The following is a 22,138-nucleotide window of genomic DNA, read 5'->3' as shown; positions in this document are numbered from 1 at the left end:
TAGCCTGGGAACCTCCATATGCCACAGGTGCGGCCCTCAAAAGATGAAAAAGACAAAAGACACAAATAAAATAAAATCACCCCCTCTGGAAAGACAGGTCTTTAGGAAGCTGGGCTCCTGGCCCTGAATTCAGCTGGCCACTCAGACAGATGAGGAAGACGGGTGGCCAAGGAGCCCACAGCCAGGATCCCACAGATGTGCTATGGACTGAAGGTTTATATCCCACCAAATTCAAGTGGAAGCCCCAACCCCAAAGTGATAGTACTGGGGGGGCGGGGCTTGTGGGGTGATTAGGTGGTCAGGGTGGAGCCCTCATGAGTGGGTGGGATCAGCGCCCCCACAAGCAGGCCCCAGGTCCCACCAGGAAGACCCAGCAGGAGGACGCCCATCTGTGGCTCAGGAAGCAGGCTCTTAGCAGACCCTGAATCTGCTGGAGCCTGGATCTTGGATTTCCAGCCTCGGAACCATGAGAGGTCAATGCTGTTCAAGCCCCTTGGTATTCTTGCCATTGCAGCCCCGAGCTGGCTGGGCCACATGCCCCTCGTCCACCTTCTACAGGAGGCCTCCCCCCTTGGTGGCCGTCCTTGGAGCCTGTTCCTTCTTGCACGTCCTCAGGAACACGCCCAGCTGGCCACCTCCCTCCAAACATAAAACCGTCACCCACTCACATTTGTTTAACGGCCCCCACCCCTGCCGCATGATCCTCTGAACATCCCCTCCAGGTACCGGCCAAGCCTCACACGGGCAAGGCCAAGACACCTGAATAAACCCCCTTCCTGCCCGCCAGCCTCCCCACAGGCACTCATAACCTTCAATGCTAAACAAAAATAAACCTGTCCTGTTTTGTTGAAAGGACCTTCTCAAGACTCAGCAGTGCCACTTTCCACCACCCTTGGCAGCCCCGCCCTCTTGTCTGGTGAGAAAGTCAGGGGATGTGGGGCCTCTGGTGGCTGCTCCAAGGGGACAGCATCAGAGACAGCTTCCCAGAGGCCACTCCACGGCATGCTGTGCCACCCACGGGCCACTGGGCAGTCTGTGCAACTGGTGGCCACTCCCAGGACACCCTCTGACCCCAGCTGCCAAGCAGATGCCAGGCCTCCTCCCCTGCCCCCCGAAACAGCCCTGAGGGCCACCTGACACATTCTGAAGTGGAACCTCTAACTTGAAGAAAGAGAAGGGCAAGGCCAGAAGTGTTCGTGTCAATAACCCACGGATCCATCGCTTCAGGGTCAGGGCTTATCATACACAAGGTCTTCACCGCAGGCCTGTGTACGCGTACACCCACACTCACACACACACCCTCACCATCACACCCCACCCGCTTAATCCCTGTATCATTGGCTGCCACTGGTTTCCTAAGAAGCTTACCAGGACATGTTCCGACTGCAACAACGACCTGCTAATGGTTTTACATTTCTGCCCAGTATTAGAGGCCGTGCTTGTCACTCTTATCTTCTAATGAAATCAATAACTTGGGACAGCGAGAACTAGAGCAAGGGCAATGCCAGAGCCAAGGACACCGTGGGCTTGTCTGCCAAGCCTTAAAGAATCATCCTGCAACAGCTAACAAACCTGGGCTTTCGCTTAGAGGAATGAAGTTGTGGATCCGGCAGAAGGAAATGTTTTCCCATCTTAGAAAAGAAATAACGCACCCCAGACAGTTAGGATGCTGCAGACGCTGAAAATGCTCTCTCTCCCTGCAAACTCTCTTCACTGCCTTTTAGAAGCCTGACCCAGCAGCATGTCGCATTTTATCCGCCCGTCACTAAAGTGTGTTTGTAGCAACAAACACCCCAGGTGAGCGCTGGTTTGAGTCACCACGCCGTGTCGCCTTGATCTTTAAAAGGCTTCTTCTTTGGTTTCTACATTAATCTTTACCTTCAAGTTGCAAAACCTGCCCTTACTTAGCCCAGGGGCCACCCCGGGTCTCAGGCTTTGGGTTTAGACTGAACCAGGCTCTCAGCCCTCCTTGGCCTCCCACTCACAGACAGCCTCTAGAATCACGTGACCCGATTCCTCATAACAAACCCCCACATCTGCATCGAGTTCCTTCGGATTCTGTTTCCAGAGAACACTGACTAATGCAGGGCTCTTGTCTACCCGGCCCCTCACATGACCGCAGGGCCTTGTCTCTCCTCGGCCTCAGGACAAACCCACTCCCTCTGCACTGACACCGGGTCCTCAGCCCTTTGCTGAGGATTTGGGGTGAAAGGTGTTTTGTGACATCAGAGAACTCCACTGCTAGGAACACAAATGGTGACTTTCCAGAGGCCCTTGCTCTCAAAGGTTCTAGGGACCCTGTAAGGAAAGGGGTTACTTCACCCTCACGGGGGTCTCTGCCCCACCCCACTCTCGATTATCCGCTTGTGGTGCACAAGAGTATACTTTTATCTCCATTTGACTGTTTACTTCCAAACCTTGCTATTAGTCCATAGAAGAATTTTGCTTAAAAAGAAAACAGCTCACACTCAGAAGAGAATCTGCACCATTTTCTCACAGGTTAAAAAAAACATTACAATTTGTGTTTACCTGAAAACAGGGGTTTTTTTCCTTCTGCTCAACACGTGAGTTGGACTGAGAGACATAGAACCATTTGTTCTACTAATTTCTGGTCAATGACCTTGAACAGTCTTTCAACTCTGTGTCTGTTTCCTCATCTATGTTACGGTGAGTGGTACCTTCCTCCCAATTATTTGCGACGTTTCAGAAAGCTGAGGCGGTGAGGTGCTGAATGCATGCCTCAAAGGCCACGGCCTCTCTTCTCCAGGCCAGGGTCTTGCTTTCCTCAAAATCAACTCTCATGATGACTTCAGCATTAGCCCCCAGTAGGAAAATTAGAACAGCAATCCTGATGAATTTAGGGGAGGAAATATCATGTATTCTGGGCTATCCATTAATTCGGATTATCCAGACCACAGCCTCTTTCAACGTCCAGGATGACTGAGAGATGGCTGTACCACTAAATTAACATCAGCTTTAAGCTTCCACTTTAATTAAACCTGCATTACATTATTCTTTAGTACCAAAGACTAAATTCTTTAAAGACTAATGTGTCAATACATCCAAGCCCAGAGTCGCCTTTTGAATCCATAAAACCAGCCCACGGAGGGGTCCCACCAGCAGCCCTTGGCCAAGAAAAAGGAGGCATCCTATTTGTACTCTGAAAGTCCTGGAGCAAAAATCAGAAAGCATCTGAAGAGAATGCACCCCTTGGTTGTGCCTCCAGGCACATCGTGAAGACACGGGCCTTTCCGTTCCTGTGTTTCCCCTTCGGATTTGTGATGCAGACAAACAATGCGAAGACAACTGTCCCCATTAAAACACACTGATACTGCGATGACGTTATCATCAGAAAAGCAATCAGGAGAAGGCTCACGGGGGCAGGTATTCAGATCCTGAGGATTTCTCCCCCCACCCCCCCATCATCGCAGCTTCCAGGAACTGTATTCCAGCCACCGGCAAGCATAAGCAAGGCAGAGGGAGGAAAGACGCCTGGTCTCTGTGCCTCTAAACGGAGACGGAAGTGTCTGCTGTGCCGAGGGCTTCTGGAGTCTGTGCCTCGTCGTGATTTTCTTCTGCAAAGGGAGTTTCTTTTCCTTTTGTTTTTCTTTTTGAACAAACAAGACCAGATCATGGGACCTCATACGATGGAGCCCCTTTACAGGAATCCCAGCTGCCAAATCGGAGTGGGACATTGTCAGAATGACAGGAATCAGGCCCCGGGAGAGTCTCAGCCCCAGGGGAAGGCAGCTCAAAGGGGAAACGGCCAGCTTCCTTGAACGCTGCCAGGTGCACAGCGCAGATACGCCCTGGGAGGGAACGAGGAAGAGGAAAAGAGAACCATGAGGCAGGGAAACTGATCAACTCCACTCACAGGATCCGAACCCAACCCGAAGAGCAAGCCGAGTCTGACGAGGCTTTCAGTCTCAGGTCCATTTTGCAAAATGAATGAAATGTGTCTCAATCGCCGGCTGCCCCCAGGCAGAGATTCTGCAGCAGAAGATGAGCTGCAGAGAGAGGTCCGGTCCCCTGATCCTAGGCCAGCAGTCTCCTGGCTTTGCCTCCTGTTGACCATGTCCAAGGAGAAGGTGGCATCTCACATCTGGAGAGTGAGTTTCACAGGGGTTTTACGACCAGGCCGATCCTGTTCCATCCTAGCCACGTGCCACGTGTTAGGCTGGCCGTGATGCTGTTGTGCTCTTTACAGCCAGCAATGCTGGGTCTTAGAGGTTACACTAGGCCACACATAGTCCTTTATTTTTTTTATGTTTTATATTACTTAGGTAATTTTAATTCTTCATTAAAATTGTGTTTATTTTGTCATAATTTATTCAGCATTGTTTCTTTTTTCTATATTTTTATTAAAGTATAGTTGGTTTACCATGTTGTGCCAATTTCTGCTGTACAGCAAAGTGACCCAGTCATACACACACACACACACACACACACACACACACACGCATTCTCTTTCTTATATTATCTTACATTATCTGCAGTCATGGTCTATCCCAAGAGACTGGATATAGTTCCCTGTGCACAGCAGGACCTCATTGCTTATCCATCTGAACCATTCTTGTACTCAGCTATGGTACGGATACGTTGACCTGTTCTTGGAACACACTAGGCTTGGTCCAGCTCCGGCCTTTTGTATCTTCCTCTGTCTACAGCATACTTCTCTTGGCTATTTTTTGGAGGTTCTCATATTTCTTTTTTTTTTTTTTTCCTCTCTCTCTCTCTTAAAAAAAATTGTTTTTTATAATTAAAGTATGATTGGTTTACATTGTTGTGCCAATTTCTGCTGTACAGTAAAGTGACTCAGTCATACATATACATACGTTCTCCTCACATCATCCCCCCTCATGGTTTATCCCAAGAGACTGGATGTAACTCCCTGTGCTGGGCCCAGTGTGTTCTCATTGCCCATCCATTCCAAATGTAACAATTTGCATCTACTACCCCCAAACTCCCAGTCCAACCCACTCCCTTCATTTTCATAGCACGGAAGCCTCCAATCCAGGTCTTCTACCCCCCCCACCCCAACTGCACGACCCCTGGCCCCATGCCACAGGGACATATAGCAATAGGTCCCTTCAGACCTTATTATATTGTCAGGACCTACAAAGCCAGAGGGCTTGTTTAGGTTCCATTAAGGAAAGCAAATGACAAGGGTGCCCTTATAGTTTTGGCATTACGGTCAACAACCATCAGAACTAATCAAATCTTTAAACTAAATTAAATCTTTAAGCATTAGAATAAAGCTCTTTGCCCCCTTTTCAACTTAATAGTGATAAAATACAAAATCAACATGGATTAAGCTAAATACCATGTTAGCATTAACTTGTAAATAACCATTGGCTTTTTCTCTTACCTTTCTAATCAATGGGTGATGATAGTTTAGTGTTTTGCAGTCACAAAAATACTTGGTCATCAACTTCTCTTTTCCTTCATGAAGGAAAACAAAACAAAACCATCTTGGAGCCATGTTTCAAAAATCAAAGCTAGACTAATATACCTAGGAGCTATCATAACTGGATTTCTACCCTGACGCATTGGGGTTTATCCTAAGTATACAAGGATGGTTCAATATCAGAAAGTCTATTGGTGTCATTCACCACATTATCAGATTTAAGGAAGAAAAAGTCATGAGATTAGCTCAATGGATGTAGAAGCAAATTAGGTAAAGTTCAAGATTCCTTTAATATTAAGGGGGAAAAAAAAAACTTCACAGCAGTATACAAGAATTTCCTTAACTACATAAATAATACTTATCCAAACATGCAGCAAACATCAGCATTATACTAAATAGTGCAAACAGAGCTCTTTCCCACTGATGTGGGTGAGACGGCAGGAGTCTCCACAGCCATCCCTGCTACCCGTCCTAGTGGAGGGATGGAAAGTGGTGACCCCAGAACCAAAGGATCGGGGCTCCACACGTGGCTCTGTGCTTCCTAGTTGTGCCATCTTGGGCACGTTTAAATTCTCTCTACCTCAACTGCCTACTGACAAAGACGCTCCTTGACCAAACCTTAGTCAGGCTCCCACGAGCCCTCTTCTGCATTCAGCCTCATCCTTGGCACGCTCCTGGGACCACCTAGTCCAAGAGTAGCAAGAATTCTGCTAAGGCACTTGGGGGAGTTCCCCATCCTTCATATCTGATCACTCTCTCTCTCTCTATCCCCCACCTTTGACTGGCCTTCAGCGAGAATCCTGTTAAGTCAGGTCAGCAGGAATCCTCTGACCCTTGGTGTGTCCTCCTAGTAATTGTCCATCCACAGACTCCTCTTCATTCCGCTCCTGGCTATGAATCCCTGCTTGTTCTTGTTACATTTGGAATTGATTCCGATTTCTCCCAACTGTTGTGATGGTCTTGACACCTACTGCAATAGTCCCAAATTAACCATTTTAACAAGTGTCAGAATAATTTTTTTTCTAACACTACCAATAAAACAGGAACAATAATATTACTTACCTCATAGACCTGTCATGAGGATAAAAGGAGTTAATACATACAAAGTGCTAGAAGAGTAACACCTAAAAAACCCTCTATATGCTTGAATGATTATTATTAATACAAAGATGTATTTTTTAACTATGCATACATTTTTGAAAAGAAATGTAATGAGTGGAAAGCAGTAGGCAAGATGTTAGGAAAAAATCCCAGAAAATCTGAAATATATCATTTGCTATGAGGCTGTTGGAATACAAAACCACTTTTAAAATCAGTACTAGTGGAGCTCCCACAGTGGCACAGTGGGTGAAGTATCTGACTGTGTGGCTTGGGTTGCTGCAGAGGCGTGGGTTTGATACCTGGCCCAACGCAGTGTGTTAAAGATCCAGCATTGCTGCAGTGCATGTTGCATTTGTGGCTCAAATTCAACCCCTGGCCCAGGGATCTTCCATATGCCATGGGTGTGGCCATAAAAAAAAAAAAAAAACCTAATACTAGCAAAAAAAAATTATGCTATCTTATCTTCTTTAGAAACAACAAAATGCGAGGCGCCTAAAAATAATCTGACAAAATGTCTATAACATATTAGGAACATTATAAAGCATTATTCAGACATTATGGTCCCAGCAAGGAAAGAGAGGGGTCTGGGGATTGGAGGAGAGCAAAGATATATTGTTAAAAGTGTCACTTGGCAGAGAAGTGTATTCCAGCACCGACCAGGTGGCATAGCAAGTACTCACCAAGTTTCTACTTATTCACCTTCCCTCAGATCCTATCTTCCACCGAGTGTGTCCTTGGTGAAGAATCCATCTCAAAATGGAAGTATCAAGGGACTTCCTGTCGAGGCTCGGCGGTTAACGGACCCGACCAGTATCCACGAGGACTTGGGTTCAATCCCTGGCCTTGCTCGGTGGGTTAAGGATCCGGCACGTCCATGAGCTGTGGTGTAGGTCGCAGACGCAGCTCGGATCCTGCGTTGCTGTGGTGTAGGTCAGGAGCTGGAGCTCTGATTCAGTCCCTAACCTGGGAACCTCCATATGCCATGGGTGTGGCCTTAAAAAGACTAAAAAAAAAAAAAAAAGAAAGGAAGTATCAAGAATCCAAAGCAGAGGGGAATAAGGAAAAGATGGGTTTTCTTTTATATTCCCTGGGGGGGGGGGGGTGGAATACTAATTATCCTCAGTGTCTTACCTTGTACTTTGGTGAAAAAGAAGAGAACCCCAAAGGCAAAAGCCATATCTAGAACTTTGAAAGCAGACAGGACAGTCCTGAGGAATTTAACAAGCACAATAACTCCAGGTTCTTTGTGGAAAATCTTGAAACGCGGAAACATACTTTCAGTCATCAGCTTTTGAAATCAACATGAAGATTTATCATCAGTTATATAAAATCTGCTATTACTTCTTAGCCTTTAGAAATGTTATTTAATTTAAATGTTGAACAATGACCCCATTTTCATACGTCTTCCTCACTAACCATATGTTTCTGCAGGAGAAGGCGGTTTTCACTGCCTCCTTCATTTAATGAATTATTTTATAACCATGAAAATGTGATTATTTATATTTAACCAAAACACACTGCAAAACTTAACTTCCTCCTGAAAGCTTCGCATCATTGATGACAGATTAGAAAAAAGCGTTCGGCAACTTAATCTGATTTACCATCATAAATATTCAAATCTTACATATTTGTTCCTCAAAACAGTTAAGCGGCTTTATTTATTTTCAATTTTATTGTCTCAACTGTATAATGCAAATCATTTGTTGACATTGTTTGCTAGGGTGCATCCATCCAATAAAAAGGTCTCAGTCTCTTTCTCGCTGTCTGTCTCTCTCTCATGAAATTAATTAAAAGGAACATGATGGAGCTTCAGAATTCTATAGTCTGTCCTGCCAAAATCAGAGTGGATATTTACATCACATTAGCTAAACAAGTTCTGTGCATATGCAAAATGAGTGGTTAATGACATTTCACCATTATCAACAATCTTTCTTTAAAAATGTACCTCTAGGAGTTCCATTTCCAGTAACATGGCAGGTTATGGGCACAGACGAAACCCTGAAAACAGCTACAAATTATGAATAATTTTTTTAATTCTTAAAAACCTCTTTACGACATCATAAGGAATTACCAGCCCCAAAGCTAAGGGAAAGTCGAAAACAGGAGAAGCGAGAATGGTAGTGAAATCATTTTTGCCTTAAGAGCAGATTTGATGAACTTTTATTTTCATGGTCTTAATGAAAAACCCCGGTCCCATGACACAGACCTGGGCTCCAGACGACTCCTGCCCTACCATGAGGGGTAAGAAAAGCAACCTCACACTCACGCCCACAGGAAATGCGCTGGTGCCGAGAAGACCAGGCTGAGAGCTGAGACGCCTTTGGAAATTTGTAACAAAAAATAAGCTTTCTACCCAAATTAACATTAACGAAAACAAAACTCATGCATTAAAGGGTTTTGGACTTTCCAGATGCTACCTACCACTAAAGCCAATAAAACTGGAATAGTTATATTAACATCAGGGGGAAAAAGTAGGTTTTCAAGCAAAAACATCATTAGGGATAAAGAGGGTTATAGCAAAATAATATAAGAAAATTCACTGGGGAAATTTTTTCTCCTAATTTTTTTTTATTTTGTTTTTTCTTTTGTTTTGTCTTTAGGAGGGAAGCTACTGTTACTCTTACACATGATCTCTTTCCCCAAAACCTTATGATTCCATGACATCTTCCAAACTCTGAAACAAGCCTAGGCTCTAGAACTTGAAAGCCAGTCTGTATTCCCTAGAAACATTGTCTGAGATGCAAAACTGCACCGAGAAGATTTACTGGGGAGTGTTCTTTGAAGACACATCTCTAAGGAAGAGTGGAGAGTCGAACTCTTCCTTAGCAAGGATGCCTCTGAGCCCCTACCTCCAGGGAGCTCTGGAACTGGAGACGTGAATGTCAGAGCTTTGTGCCCCCATCTCAGGAGGTCATTGAACATGGGCTGTCCTGAGTGTTCCTGGTCTTCACTGCCGGCAGATTCCACATCCAGTAGCACTTAGATCACCTTGGTAAATGAAGTCCTATCAATGGGCTCACAGGTAGCTGGCATCTCTGCAACCATGCCAACGGTTTTACCTGCACTGGGGAGTGGAGACAGGGGCAGCTGAAGACAGGCTGGCTAGTGTCAACTGACGGAGTCATTCTGTCTGGTTCTTTCCCACCTCTTCCGTGGACCACAGTGAATGCGCCCTGCTGGGTACCGCCATGCGACACGGAGATCTTTACACTCTGCTCGCTCCTAGAACTCCATCCATAGGCCTCTTCCCCAGACCTCCTTGTCTCCCACCTACCAGGCTTTCTCTTTCCAGAACATTCGCCGCTGTCCCTGAGTTTGGCCATACGTGTCACGTGGCTTCTAATCGTATCTCAGGCCATTTCCTTTCCCTGAAAAGTGGGTGGCCAGATGACCTACCCAGATGTGTGTCCCCTGGGGGATCTCCCCTCCCTGCTGTCTCCCAAGGCCGTCCCTGAGTGATGCCATCCTGCCCCCACAGAGGACCATCAGTGAGAGCAAAGGGAGAAAGACCCGAATAACAGCAAGGGCTCATGCCCGGTCCAGCCAACTGCTCCTGCATCTTTCTTATTCCTGACCCCACTCATGCCAGCTCCCAAGTCCTGGTACCTCACTTCCCCTTATGATGAGTCCACCCAACCTTCTAAGCTGGTGGGTCTGACAGAACCTGGCATGGTCATGTGGTCACTTGCCATCCCATGAAGAGCTGGTCTCTACCAGGGCTGAGACGCTGGCCAGGAGCCACTTCCCAGTGACTATACTTCTCTGCTGCTGCTGCTGGCGTGGCCTTTCCACAGAATGCCATGTGACGCTCCTGGGGCCGGCCGTGTGGTGTCTTCCCTGTCATACATTCTCTAGAGACCTGCCTTGCCACACCTCACTACCAAACAGCAGGGTCTCTTGTACTTCCACCCTCCCTGCTAGACTGCTTTCCTCTCTGGGTCCCACTCAAAGAGGTCACCTTCCACGTCACCCAGAAAATGGGTTGGCAGGATTCCCGGGGAAGAACATTCCAAGATGCCTGCTAAGCATTGTGTTTCTTCTTAGTGATTGGAGGTATGAGATGCAGTCAGTCCACTTTGGCTTTGGAGGGGCTCTCCCAGCAAGCCCAAATCCTTGGATCCCTAAAAATGTCACCCATGTGGCAGGTCTCCGAGTCTTTGTGGGGCTTACCTCGCAGCCTTGAATGTGCCTGTGTCTTACCAAGGCCTTCAGTCTACCATGGACCAAGAATGTCACCTGCCATATCAGCAAACAAAGGACGAAGCAGCCACCCAATGAGCAGCCACTGCAGCCGCCCCCAGCTGTGTTCTGTGAGGAGATTCAGTTTGGAGAAAAGCAATCCCTAATTACCTGGCCCTACCTAGTTGAAGTGCACGTCAAAGGAATGACTTCAGTGAGCCCAGACTCTTGCATCTTCCCATACAGAGAAAAAATACTAAATTCATTAATTAGCCAGGTCTGGTTTCCTTGAATTAACAGTAGTATTTGATGTTCCCACTACCAGATTTTTGTTGCAAACCCCCCTACATATCTTGGCTCCTCCCTTACCTTTTTGGAGCTGCCCCTCGGAGCTCTCTGAGATGCCGAGGCCCCAGCTTGAGTCCTCATAAAGACCACCAATTAAAACATAATTCTCAACTTTTAGGTTGTGCCTTTTTATTTTTTTCAGTTGACACTACTTATCGCTTATTTCAGGCTAACTGGCAAAGGGTGGGAGTGTTCACAGCGACCTGTAGCAAGACCACAAAATAGCCTTTGTTTGTTTCCAGTAAATCTGAATTGCTTCTGATCCTCCTTTTCCTCAGAGATGGAAAAGAACACATTTCCCAAATCAGTGGCTTCCTTCCACAGGCCAGAGACTGAGAGGATCATCTATCTGCAGCAAAAAAAAAAAAAAAAAAAAAAAAAAAAAGCCACATCTGGCAGAGCAGCTGCAAGGGAGCTGCTACTTGATTCACTTGGTGGGAGTCCTCTGCCTTCTACTGAGTTCCACATGGTTTGGGTGGGGCCAGATGGTGAATTAAACGGGGACACTGACCAGGGCCACAACCCCACCGTCTCTATCTTTCACCTCGAATTCCTGCCCCAACATAAGATGTGATTGTGTTTATAATTTCCTATCTTGTGGGACAGAGGGTCTTTCCTCTGGGCAAAGGAACCAGTGGGCAGATTCTGCCAAAGACCAAATACATCTGCCCCCAGTGTATCCAAGGACCAGGAAAATGACAACAAGCACACACATGGACCCAGAGTCTCACTCTGAGCTGGACTTGACCTAGAATTCCCATTTCTTTCCTGACTCCTCTGTCTCCATGCCAACAGGAGGGCCGTGGCAGACCTTCAGGTCCCCATGTCTCAAAGTTAAGTTCAATCATTCTCGAAAAGCTACGTTACTGCTCTTTTCCCATGTATCTTCACCTGAACAAATGGGCCACATCCCTCTGGGGAAGAACTGGGGGAAGTGCTGCCAACTATACTGGCTGGAACCTTGGAGGGTCCTTCCAGGAAGGAGTCTTCTCCTTCAGTCCCTGGGTTTGGGGTCTTAGAATTAGCTCAATTCAAGAAACTACACAAGACGTTTGCAGTGACACAGACGCAGCAAGAGATTCTCGTACGAAGTGAAGTAAGTCAGACAGAGAAAGACAAATACCGTATGATATCACTTATACAAGGAATCTAAAATATGACACAAATGAACTTATCTGTGAAACAGAAACAGACTCGCAGACAAGAACAGTCTTGTGGCTGCCAAGAGGGAGGGGTGGAGTGGGAGATTGGGGTTAACAGATGTGAGCTATTATACATGGAAGAGATAAACAAGAAAACCCTACTGTATAGCCCAGAGAATGGTATTCAATGTCCTATGATAAATCATATGAGTGTATGTGAATATATATACACTCAAATATGTGTGTGTGTGTATATATATTATATAATAGATATAATCTGAATTACTTTGCCATACAGCAAAAATTAACACAAAATTATAAATCATCTATACTTCAATTTAAAAAAAGAGAAAAAAGAAACTAGGCAAGATCCTGACTGTTGTCTGCGTTGGCTTTGTTGGTCCCCTTGATCGTCTATATTCGATTCCTTTTCATTGTATAAATTACGTGTTACCCGCCTTGCTGTCCATCCAGCTCACTTCTAGGAGCAACATGACTATGGCTCACCTCCAGAGCTCTCTTCAGGGCAGGGTGCCACCTGGGTTCCACTGATCCTGCCTCTCACTGTGGTCATTGCCTTCACCTTGCCTCTGATGGGGAGCACAGCATCCATCCCCTGCCGTCTTTCGATCCTCTCATCTTGGTTGCTGCAGAGAACCAGTTCTATAATTTCATCATCTGTCATTGGCTTGACCCACAGGGCACAGCCATTCCTGAGCTTTTTGATGATACTGAGGCCACTCTCTCTAATGCATGGCTTTGATCCAGGAAGCCCTCCAGGTTGTCTTGGTCCCATATCCACGCTAGCATGTCCAGTTCTCTAGGCCACTTGGTCCCTTCCTCCAACATCTTGCTGAGTGGGGGTCATTGCTTCCTCCAGGCTTTCAGGCACCCCCTAAGCAGAGTTTTAGCATTATCTCCAGAGACACTGGCCCAAATGTGAAATCCCATTACTAGACAGAGGGACCCCCAACACTAAACTCTCCCTTATTCAACTTTATAATCTATATATTCTTTGACCTGACTCCATGAATATACTTCTGAAAGGTATTAGCTACATCCTAGAGCTCCTTTGCCACAGAGTCCTTACTTGTCCTTTCCAGCCTAGCTCAGCCCCAATCAGGCTGTGCTGATCCAGCCCTTGTCATTCATCTTGTTTCCAGGGAGGAAGACGGGGCGAGATCTCGAGGTAGGGAGCCTTGTCTTATAAGATGCCTGCCTTACCTGAGGCCTCTGTAGGATCATCAAGAAAGGAGAATTAAGGAGTTCCTGTCATGGCTCAGTGGTAAAAAAACCCAACTAGTATCCATGAGGATGAGGGTTCTATCCCTGGCCTTGCTCAGTGGGTTAGGATTTGGCATTGCAGTGGCTGTGGCGTAGACTGGCAGGTGCATTTCCAATTTCACTCTTAGCCTGGGAACTTTCATATGCCAAAGGTGTGGCCCAAAAAAGACCAGGAAAAAAATGTTGAATTAATAGTCTTGTCCTAAAGTGGGGTAGACCTATCGCACCGGCATAGAGGAATCAGAACAAGGAACTCAACTGTCCAGGTCCCAAGTATTGAGGTCCCACCTCTTCCCTAGAGGACCCTGACCCTGGAGGTCTGAGTACTTCTCTAAAACTCTGCTCGTCTTAGGATTAATACCGGCCCTCCAGCTGACCTGTCTTCCACCTGCAGAATGTTGAGATTTGCATGATGCTCCAGAGGAGGTGCTTTGCCTTAAACAGGTGGTGAGTCACCCGCAGCCTGTCATTCTCTCTTCAACAAGTCAGGCATGGCCGCCTCATCCCTCGGACCTGCTAGTCACCGTTTCCCTAATGCGGCTCAGGCACCAACCATGCTCCACTAACCCCCAGTGACAGCATCTGTGTTATCAGCTGCCGGGCACTCCAGCTCCAATTTTCCACTTAGAGGCCATTTCTGACGATACTTCTCATTTCACTTGCCTTGAGGTTCCCTGGAATCGTTGTCTGAGTTTGTAAACTGCAGATGGAAGGTTTACTAAGGAGGGTTCTTGGGAGATTCACCTGTAAAGCAGGAAGATGGACAGGATTTTGCAGTAGGAGCCCCTGACTCGAAAAGTGGTTGCAAAGGAGGCCGCCTCCAGCCAAGTCTCAGGGGGGCCTGGAGCCAAAATAGCCCAGCACAGTTGGCTCAGACTAAGGGCATGGGGAGGGGAGCCTTTGTGTCACAGAGCGTGGGTAGCCCTGAGTGGGCAGATCCTGCAACCCAGGGTCATGTGCAGTGAGTGGTTAAGTCACGAGCTTTCAAAAGCCATCATTCCCAGCATGGAAGGTGGGTCCTTCTGCCCACAGAATCCCATGCACTGCAGCTAAAAGAGGGCTGCTTTCTGTTCTCTTCCTTCTGCTCTCACCATCTTTCCTAAGATAAGAGCAGAGCAGAGAAAGGGCCTGTTTGAGTGCAAGGGACAGCAAAGGGAACAAAGAAATCCCGGGTGTAAGAAACCTCAATTCACATTTCAAAACATTTTCCTGCCACACCAACTGCACAGTTTGCTAAGAATCACCCACCCCCTTTTCTACACTCCTAAGAAATACTTCTTTTTTTTTGGCCTCGCCTGCAGCTGGTGGAAGTTCCTGAACCAGGGATCGAACCTGGGTCACTGAAGTGATGATGCCAGATCCTTAACCCACTGAGCCGCAAGGGAACTCCAGAAATGGTTCATCCTTTTGTACACACTCCCTTTCCCATCACACTGAGACATTTTCATGGCTGTCACTGCCTTACACACCCCAGGACCCTCCGTGTCTCACCCAGCAGCACCAGCAAGTGTTGAATGAATAAATGAAATCTGATAGCAAATCACTCATATTTATTATGGTTGGTCATAGGCCAGTCCTATGGCCAATTGCAAGCTTCCGTGCTCAAGGGAAAGGCCCAGTACAATGCAATACAATTTCAGGAAAAGATGTGGGGAGACCATACTGGTATCTAAAACAAGAAAAGGGGAAATCTGGCACAAGCCTGAGGCAAGGGCATCAAAAGGAAGGTGAAAACACAGCCAGTGTGCTCAGTGCCACAATCAGCAAGTCCCCACGACCCTGACAGTGTGGGCAGGTGGAAAAGGCCCTGGCTTGGAAGCAGCCGGCTCTGCTGTGGAGACGCAGAGTCAAGAACCAGGAACCAGCCTCACGGGAGGCAGTTCCTCCACCCTCTGCGGCTCAGTTCCGTTCCTGCAAAGCAGGATCATGAAAGTAACAAGCTCTCTCTCCCAGGGTCCTCGTGCAGGTCAAGTGACAGATGTGTGTAAGCCGTAGGGCAAACACACAGCTGCCACCCACAAGAAGACAGCTGTTAACACCCCCTCTCCCTTCAGGGCAGAGAGTTCCCCTGCGGCGCTGCTCTGCAGAAGGGCTCCTTGCTGGAGAAAAGCTGGGAGCAGAAACTCAGGGACCCCTCCCACACCAGTGAGAAGGGAAGCTGTGCTTCAGTCCTGGCTCTGCTGACTCCTGGCTGGGGAAACTTTTACCTAAATGGCTTACAACTGCTTCCCCACTCGTGAACAGGATTAGGAAAGTTGGACTCGTAAATCTGTTATAAGAACTAAAAGGTAAAATGTGTAGAGAGCATCGATAAATCACCTGTTACAGAATAACAGAAATTATTAAGTTGTTTTAATGTTCTGGGCTCCTTCCAAAGATGGCTAGCTGTTGATTGAGGGGTCACTTTTTCATTCCATTTTTTTTTCTCCAATGTTTAAGTATGTCATTTTCTGTGAAACACTTAAATTAAAAGGTCATATTCTCTATCATTGCCTACTAAGGAGGCCTGAATTTTGCTGGCATTTTTATTTTGCTTTAACGGAAGAAATTCTCAAGACTGAGGATGGCCATCATCTGGGGCTGAAATCAGCTTCCCCTGTTTTTTGTGCACCCTCCCTGATCAGCCGGGCCCTGAGCTGAGAGGTGAAACTTCTCCAGGGCAGGCTGGGGACTTGTAGGCCCCACATGGTGGCCTCTGAGCCAGGGCTGAAGGGTGAGAATGATGACACCCCTGTAACCTGACAAGGAAGCTCACATTCTGAGAGGCATCCTTCCTGGAGACCCAGCCTCCCTTCAAGCCTCGGCACTTCTCACTGCCACTCAGCCCTCTGTCCCATTGCTGTCAGCAGAGTAGGACAAAGTCTACCAGCACTCCTGACTTTCCCACGCACTGAGTAGTCCCCAGGCCCTGTGCAAGAATAGCCCCAACTCTCGGCAAAATCCCCACTGAGCCAACAAAGGTCGGACCCACCCAAAGAGTTACTGCATCTGACCCATCAAGAAACCAGTTCAAACCCTGCTCCTAATGGCAAGTGACAGGAAACAAAAAGATGCCCCAGCAGTTCTGAGGTTAACAGGGAGGATCTGCTGAACCCCAATCTCTGGTTTCTGTTCCTCCCAGTGTTTCATCCATAAAAAATTAATAGACAGAAACCTCAGTTACGTAGAGTTGGGAGACCAGAAGGGGGAGCCCTTATGCCCTGCAAAGCAGAGCCCAACAGGAAGAGGAAAGACTCCTCTTCTTTCCTGGTGAGAACTCAGCCAATGAAAACCAGGGACTCTTTTATTCCTACTACTCTCCCAACTTCCTTTTCCCCTCTATAAAAGGGTTCTCCTTACCTTACTGCATGGGACTTGCTGGGGGCTCACCATGGTGGCAGACCCTGAAGTGCTATTCTTTACTGAAGCATGGGTTTGATCCCCAGCCTGTTGCAGTGAGTTAAGGATCCAACATTACCACAACTGTGGCATAGGTTGTAACTGTGGCTTGGATTTGATCCCTGGCCTGGGAACTTCCATATGCTATAGGTGAAGCCAAAAAAAATAAATAAATAAAAATAAATAAAAGCAATGGTCCTTCCCCATGTGCATGGCTAGCCAAAGGGACCAACCTAACCAAAGGCAGTTTAGAATATCAATGGCCAGTGTAGGGAACTTTTGAAATCAAACTTACTTGTCTTAAAACTGAATTGGACTACCATAGCTCAAAAATTTCCAAAACCAAGGGGAACATCAATTTCAATTGGTGTTTTGAAATAGATTGGTTTCCAAACATTATCAGGAGCCCCAGATCGCCTCTCTGCAAAATTTGAAGATTAACCGAAGCAAAGAGACAATTAAAGAAAGATAATATGGCTTCCTGAAGCCTCATGCTCCTCCCCCCTTGGCTCTTTTGTCTCAAGTGCTGCCTCTTCCTCTTTTCCTTCTATGACCTCAGGTCCCCACACACATTCTCATGCCAAACTTCATTTCTTTTCCCTGAAACTCTCGCTGCTCCTTTTCCTTTGAACTTATCAGAAACTGTCCCTTTAAAACTAAGCATTCTGGAGGTCCAGAGGTTAAACCCTTAATTTCATATACACCTGGGACTAAAGCTGAACTGTGAGCCATGGCCAAAGATATTCCCAAAGTAGCCGAAGAGTCCCACACATGTGCTGAAGAATTTCACATTGTCATTCAAACGCATCAAGATGGTTTCTCTGATTTATACCAGCTAGTTCATATGCTTGTCAGTGAAGGCCAGGTCCAGCTTTGGATGAGAACCACTAATTGGAGAAATCCTGGAAGGTCTCTAGAACTACACTGGGGAGACTAGCCCACCAACTGATTATATGATCAAGATCAGGCAGTCACTAGGCAACTTCATCAGGAAACCCCTAGGGTCTTTTCAAAGACAGTTGATTGAAACAAAATTCAGGCTTGCACAAAAATCTGACGAATTTGTTCATAAATATTGCAATCCACTTCAGATTATTTTTAAAGAAAATTCTGGGCTTCCTTCAGACGGTGGCTCCACCTGGGTAGCTTTTAATTCTCTGTGTATTAATGGACTGAACTGAGACCTTTCCCTTCTTATTAAAAGGAGCAGGATGGCATGAGAAACTATGTCCACTCAAGATTTTGTTAGTCTGGCATATCAGCTCTCTCAAACTCTAGATGAGTCACCTAAAACCACTTAAATTCTCAACGTTTGACTCCAGCAAATAAAGACCCCTAAACAAAACCAAATCCTTCTTGTTCCTACTATTATTGCAAAGTGCCAGGACTTTGGAAATGAGATTATTACAAATTTAAGCAGGTCAGGCACTTTCGGCCTTCTTTATCAGTTTCTCCATCATCCCAATTTCAATGACAGGGCTCCAAGGAGCCACCACAGCTCTTCCCAATCCTCCCTCTTAATCCACTCAGAGAAACATTTCTCCAGACTGGGGATGAATCTAATCGACACCACAGCCACACTCTTGGTGCTCAGCCTCACTATTGCAAAACAGCTCCTGTCTCAGAGGACTCAAAGAGTTCAAAGTGGTGGGAGTCTCTAACACACCACAAGAAGGTTCTGTCTCCGAACCAGTTCCCTTCTGTCGGGGCTCTTAGAGAGATACACACGCTTTTCTCCTTGACTCCTCTGCCCCATCTGTTTATTAGCCCCGTATTTCTTAAAGAAGTATCATGCCCGAATTTCTTTCTCCTCAAGTGGGGAAATAATTCTAGAAATTGGATCCGACTAGAAACCATGAGGTTGCGGGTTCAACCCTGGCCTTGTTCAGTGGGTTAAGGATCTGACATTGCCGTGAACTATGGTGTAGGTTGCAGATGCGACTGGGATCCCGCGTTGCTATGGCTGTGGCATAGACCAGCGCTACAGCTCCAATTAGACCCCTAGCCTGGAAACCCCCATATGCCACGAGTGCAGCCCTAGGAAAGACAAAAAAAAAAGAGAGAGAGAGAGAGAGAGAGAAAGAAATTGATTATAGTCATCAAAGTAGCCAAGAAAGTGAATTAAATAACCTTTCGACATTTTTTATTTCCTTCGTCTCTAAGGGCACTAAAGCTAATTCTGGAAAAACTGTAATCATTTGCCCCTAACACCCTCCTTGTGGGCAAATCCCCAACTGACATTGGCAAAATTCGATGTGCACCTCTCATCAAAGATTCAAGTAGACCCTAAAAACCTCTTCCCCAAATTAATCAATCTCTTTAAATATAAAGAAGCCCTTGAAGGCATAATGCCCATAATAGACGAGTATCAGGCCCAAGGCCTCACAATCCCTTGTACCGGCCCCAAGAATGCCCCTATTTCACCAGTGGGAAAATCTAAAGGCCGTGGGTGGAGGTTTGTGCAGGGCCTCCCAGCCATAAACCACAGAGACTCTCCTTGACACCCTACTGTTCTTAACGCTCCCGAGTTACTAACGTCCATTCCCACCGGCAGCAAATTCTTGGCTTTAGTTAATCGATGTAGCACAGTCTTTAGTATTCCAGGCGGTGAAGCTAGCCAATATCTTCTCACTTTTACTTGGGAAGAAAAACAATTGGCCAGGACAGTAACCCCTCAGTGTTTTACAGTCCTTCCTGTTTCTCACAGGTCCTAAAGGCTTCTCCGGATGATAGGACCTTCCCTAGGGGTTCTACTCTCTTGCAATTTGTGGATGATTTGCTTCTTTGCCCTCCTTCTTAAGCCTCTTCACCAGAAGATGGCATTCCGTTCCTAAAGCTTTTCGTCTTCCAGGGACATAAGGTCATCAAAGAAAAAAACTGCAGTTTTCCCAAACCCAGGTTCGATACTTAGGGCATCTGACATGAGGAGAAGAGCTACATCTAGACCCAGGCAGGTTTCAGGGTGCCCTACGTCTCCCCAAACCCAGAGCTAAGCACAACTGTAAGGTTTTCTTGGCCAGGTTGGTTATTACTGAAATTGGATTCAACCCTTGCATCTTTCACCGAACAACTCTGACTTAATTTTACAGGAAGAAGCAGAGGACATCACCTTTAAGCCTTAAAGGAGAGTCTGATATGTCCACCTGCCCTTGGACATCCCAATTACAAGAGCCCTTTTTCCTTTTTTATATGAAAAGGAAGAGAATGCCCTTGGGGAACGCACCCCAGTACATAGGGATTACCCTTGACCGTCATAGCCAACAACTGGACCCTGCATCATTCTGATATGCCCCCCGCCTAAGAGCCACTATGGCCACTGCCCTTTTGGTCAAGGCCACTGAGAGCAGAGTTCTGGGATCCCCTTTAACCATTTTGCAGAGGCCTCCCGAATTCTCAGCACACTCAACACTTCTCAAGGGGCCACTTCACCTCCTATGAAGTCCTTTTGTTAACTGCTCCTGACGTAACACTTTTACGTTATAATGACCTCAACCCTGACGCCTTGCTCCCCTCTGTCACTAACAAAGTCCCTCATGACCGCCCAACACTGCGGGACATCTTAAACTGCCTCACAGACAATGCAAAGCCTGGCAACTGGGTTTCATTCCATGTCTCCATCTCGTGGAGACCAATATGTTTTAGTCATGGTCTCTGTTTTCACTCTGGACTGAAGCCTTCCCTTGTAGGCAGGCTACTGCCCCTTTTGTCTGGAAAGTCCTTTTGGAAAGACTATACTTACATGGAGAGCTCTTCTCATACCTTATGGTAAAAAAAGATCCTATTTTACTGGCCAGGGACTTCAATAAGTCCACGCTATTCGGCCAGTTTTATAACACTTGTGTTACGCTCAGCATCCTTGGTCCTCTGGTTTAGTCGAACACATTAGTAGCATTATTAAGGGAGTTCCCGTCGTGGCACAGCGGAATCGAATCCAACTAGGAGGCATGAGGTTGCAGGTTCGATCCCTGGCCTCACTCAGTGGGTTAAGGATCCGGCGTTGCCGCGAGCTGTGGTGTAGGTCGCAGACGCAGCTCAGATCCTGTGTTGCTGTGACTGCGGTGTCGGCTGGCAGTTATAGCTCCACTTCAACCCCTAGCCTGGGACCCTCCATATGCCAAAGGTATGGCTCTAAAAAGACAAAAAGACAAATACATAAATAAATAAATAACATTATTAAGACTCAATTGGCAAAATTTGTAGGGGCCCTCAACATAATCTTGGCCAAAGCACTGCCGTTGGTCCTTCTAAACATTATATCCCCCTTTTGGAACTCATGAACTCTCACCCTTTGAAATGCCCACAGAACATCCAATGCACGTGGGCCCTGCCTTTTTTGACCCACGACTTATAAAAGGGGCCTTTCTAATACCACAAAGATCTAAGCATTTCTATTAAAAATATTTGAATGTAACTTCAATATGTTCTCAGTCTATATACTCACCCTCCTGGACACCACACCCAGAAAGAAGTCCTTCCCGACGCGGAGGGACAAAAAGCTGCTGAATCTGGAAAATTCACTTTTGATCAGTGATGCTTTCAGAGAAAGCTCTTGATCCAAAGGGAGAAGTATAAAAAAGTAATACACAGAAACCTGAATTAAATAGAATTAAGAGACCAGAAGGGGAGTTCCTGTTGTGGGTTAAGAACCTGACTAGTAGCCATGAGGATGGGGTTCAATCCATGGCCTCACTCAGGGGGTTAAGTATCTGGCTTTGCTGTGAGCTGTGGGGAAGTTTGCAGACATGGCTCAGATCCGGCGTTGCTATGGCCGTGGTATAGGCCAGCAGCTGCAGCTCCAGCCCCTAGCCCTGGAACTTCCATATGCCGTGGATACGGCCATTTAAAAAAGGGGGGGTTGTTTCCACCATGGCTTAGTGGTTAACGAACCTGACTAGCATCCTTGAGGATGTGGATTCGATCCCTTGGCTTCGCTTAGTGGGTTAGGGATCCAGCGTTGCCATGGGCTGTGGTGTATGTCGCAGATGCAGCTCAGATCCCGTGTGTGGCAACAGCTCTTATTGGACCCCTAGCCTGGGAACCTCCATATGCCTCAGGTGCGGCCCTAAAAAGACAAAAGACAAAAATAAAAAAATAAACTTTAAAAGGGGGGGTGGGGGAAGACCGGAAGAGAGAGTGCTTATGACCAGCAATGACAGTAGAACCCAACAGGAAGAAGAAAGACAACGCTTCTTTCCTGACAACAACTCAGCCAATGAAAATCCATGGACTCTGTTTGCTGCAGCCCTCCCAACTTCCTTTCCCCTCTATAAAAGCATTCTCCTTCCCTTGCTCTATGGGG

At 46.6% G+C, this 22,138-nt stretch overlaps 1 long non-coding RNA gene across 1 annotated transcript; it reads right to left on the bottom strand.

The window, feature by feature from the left end:
- LOC106509914 lies at positions 304-18,778 on the bottom strand. The gene is made up of 4 exons (XR_001307915.2): positions 12,685-18,778; positions 6,183-11,384; positions 5,369-5,442; positions 304-3,809 (listed from the first exon to the last, which is right to left on the bottom strand). It is a non-coding gene; the product is annotated as an uncharacterized LOC106509914 (long non-coding RNA).

Source organism: Sus scrofa, chromosome 3, assembly GCF_000003025.6.
Source record: "Sus scrofa isolate TJ Tabasco breed Duroc chromosome 3, Sscrofa11.1, whole genome shotgun sequence".
Taxonomy (NCBI): Eukaryota; Metazoa; Chordata; class Mammalia; order Artiodactyla; family Suidae; genus Sus; species Sus scrofa.
This window is presented reverse-complemented; position numbering and strand designations above follow the sequence as displayed.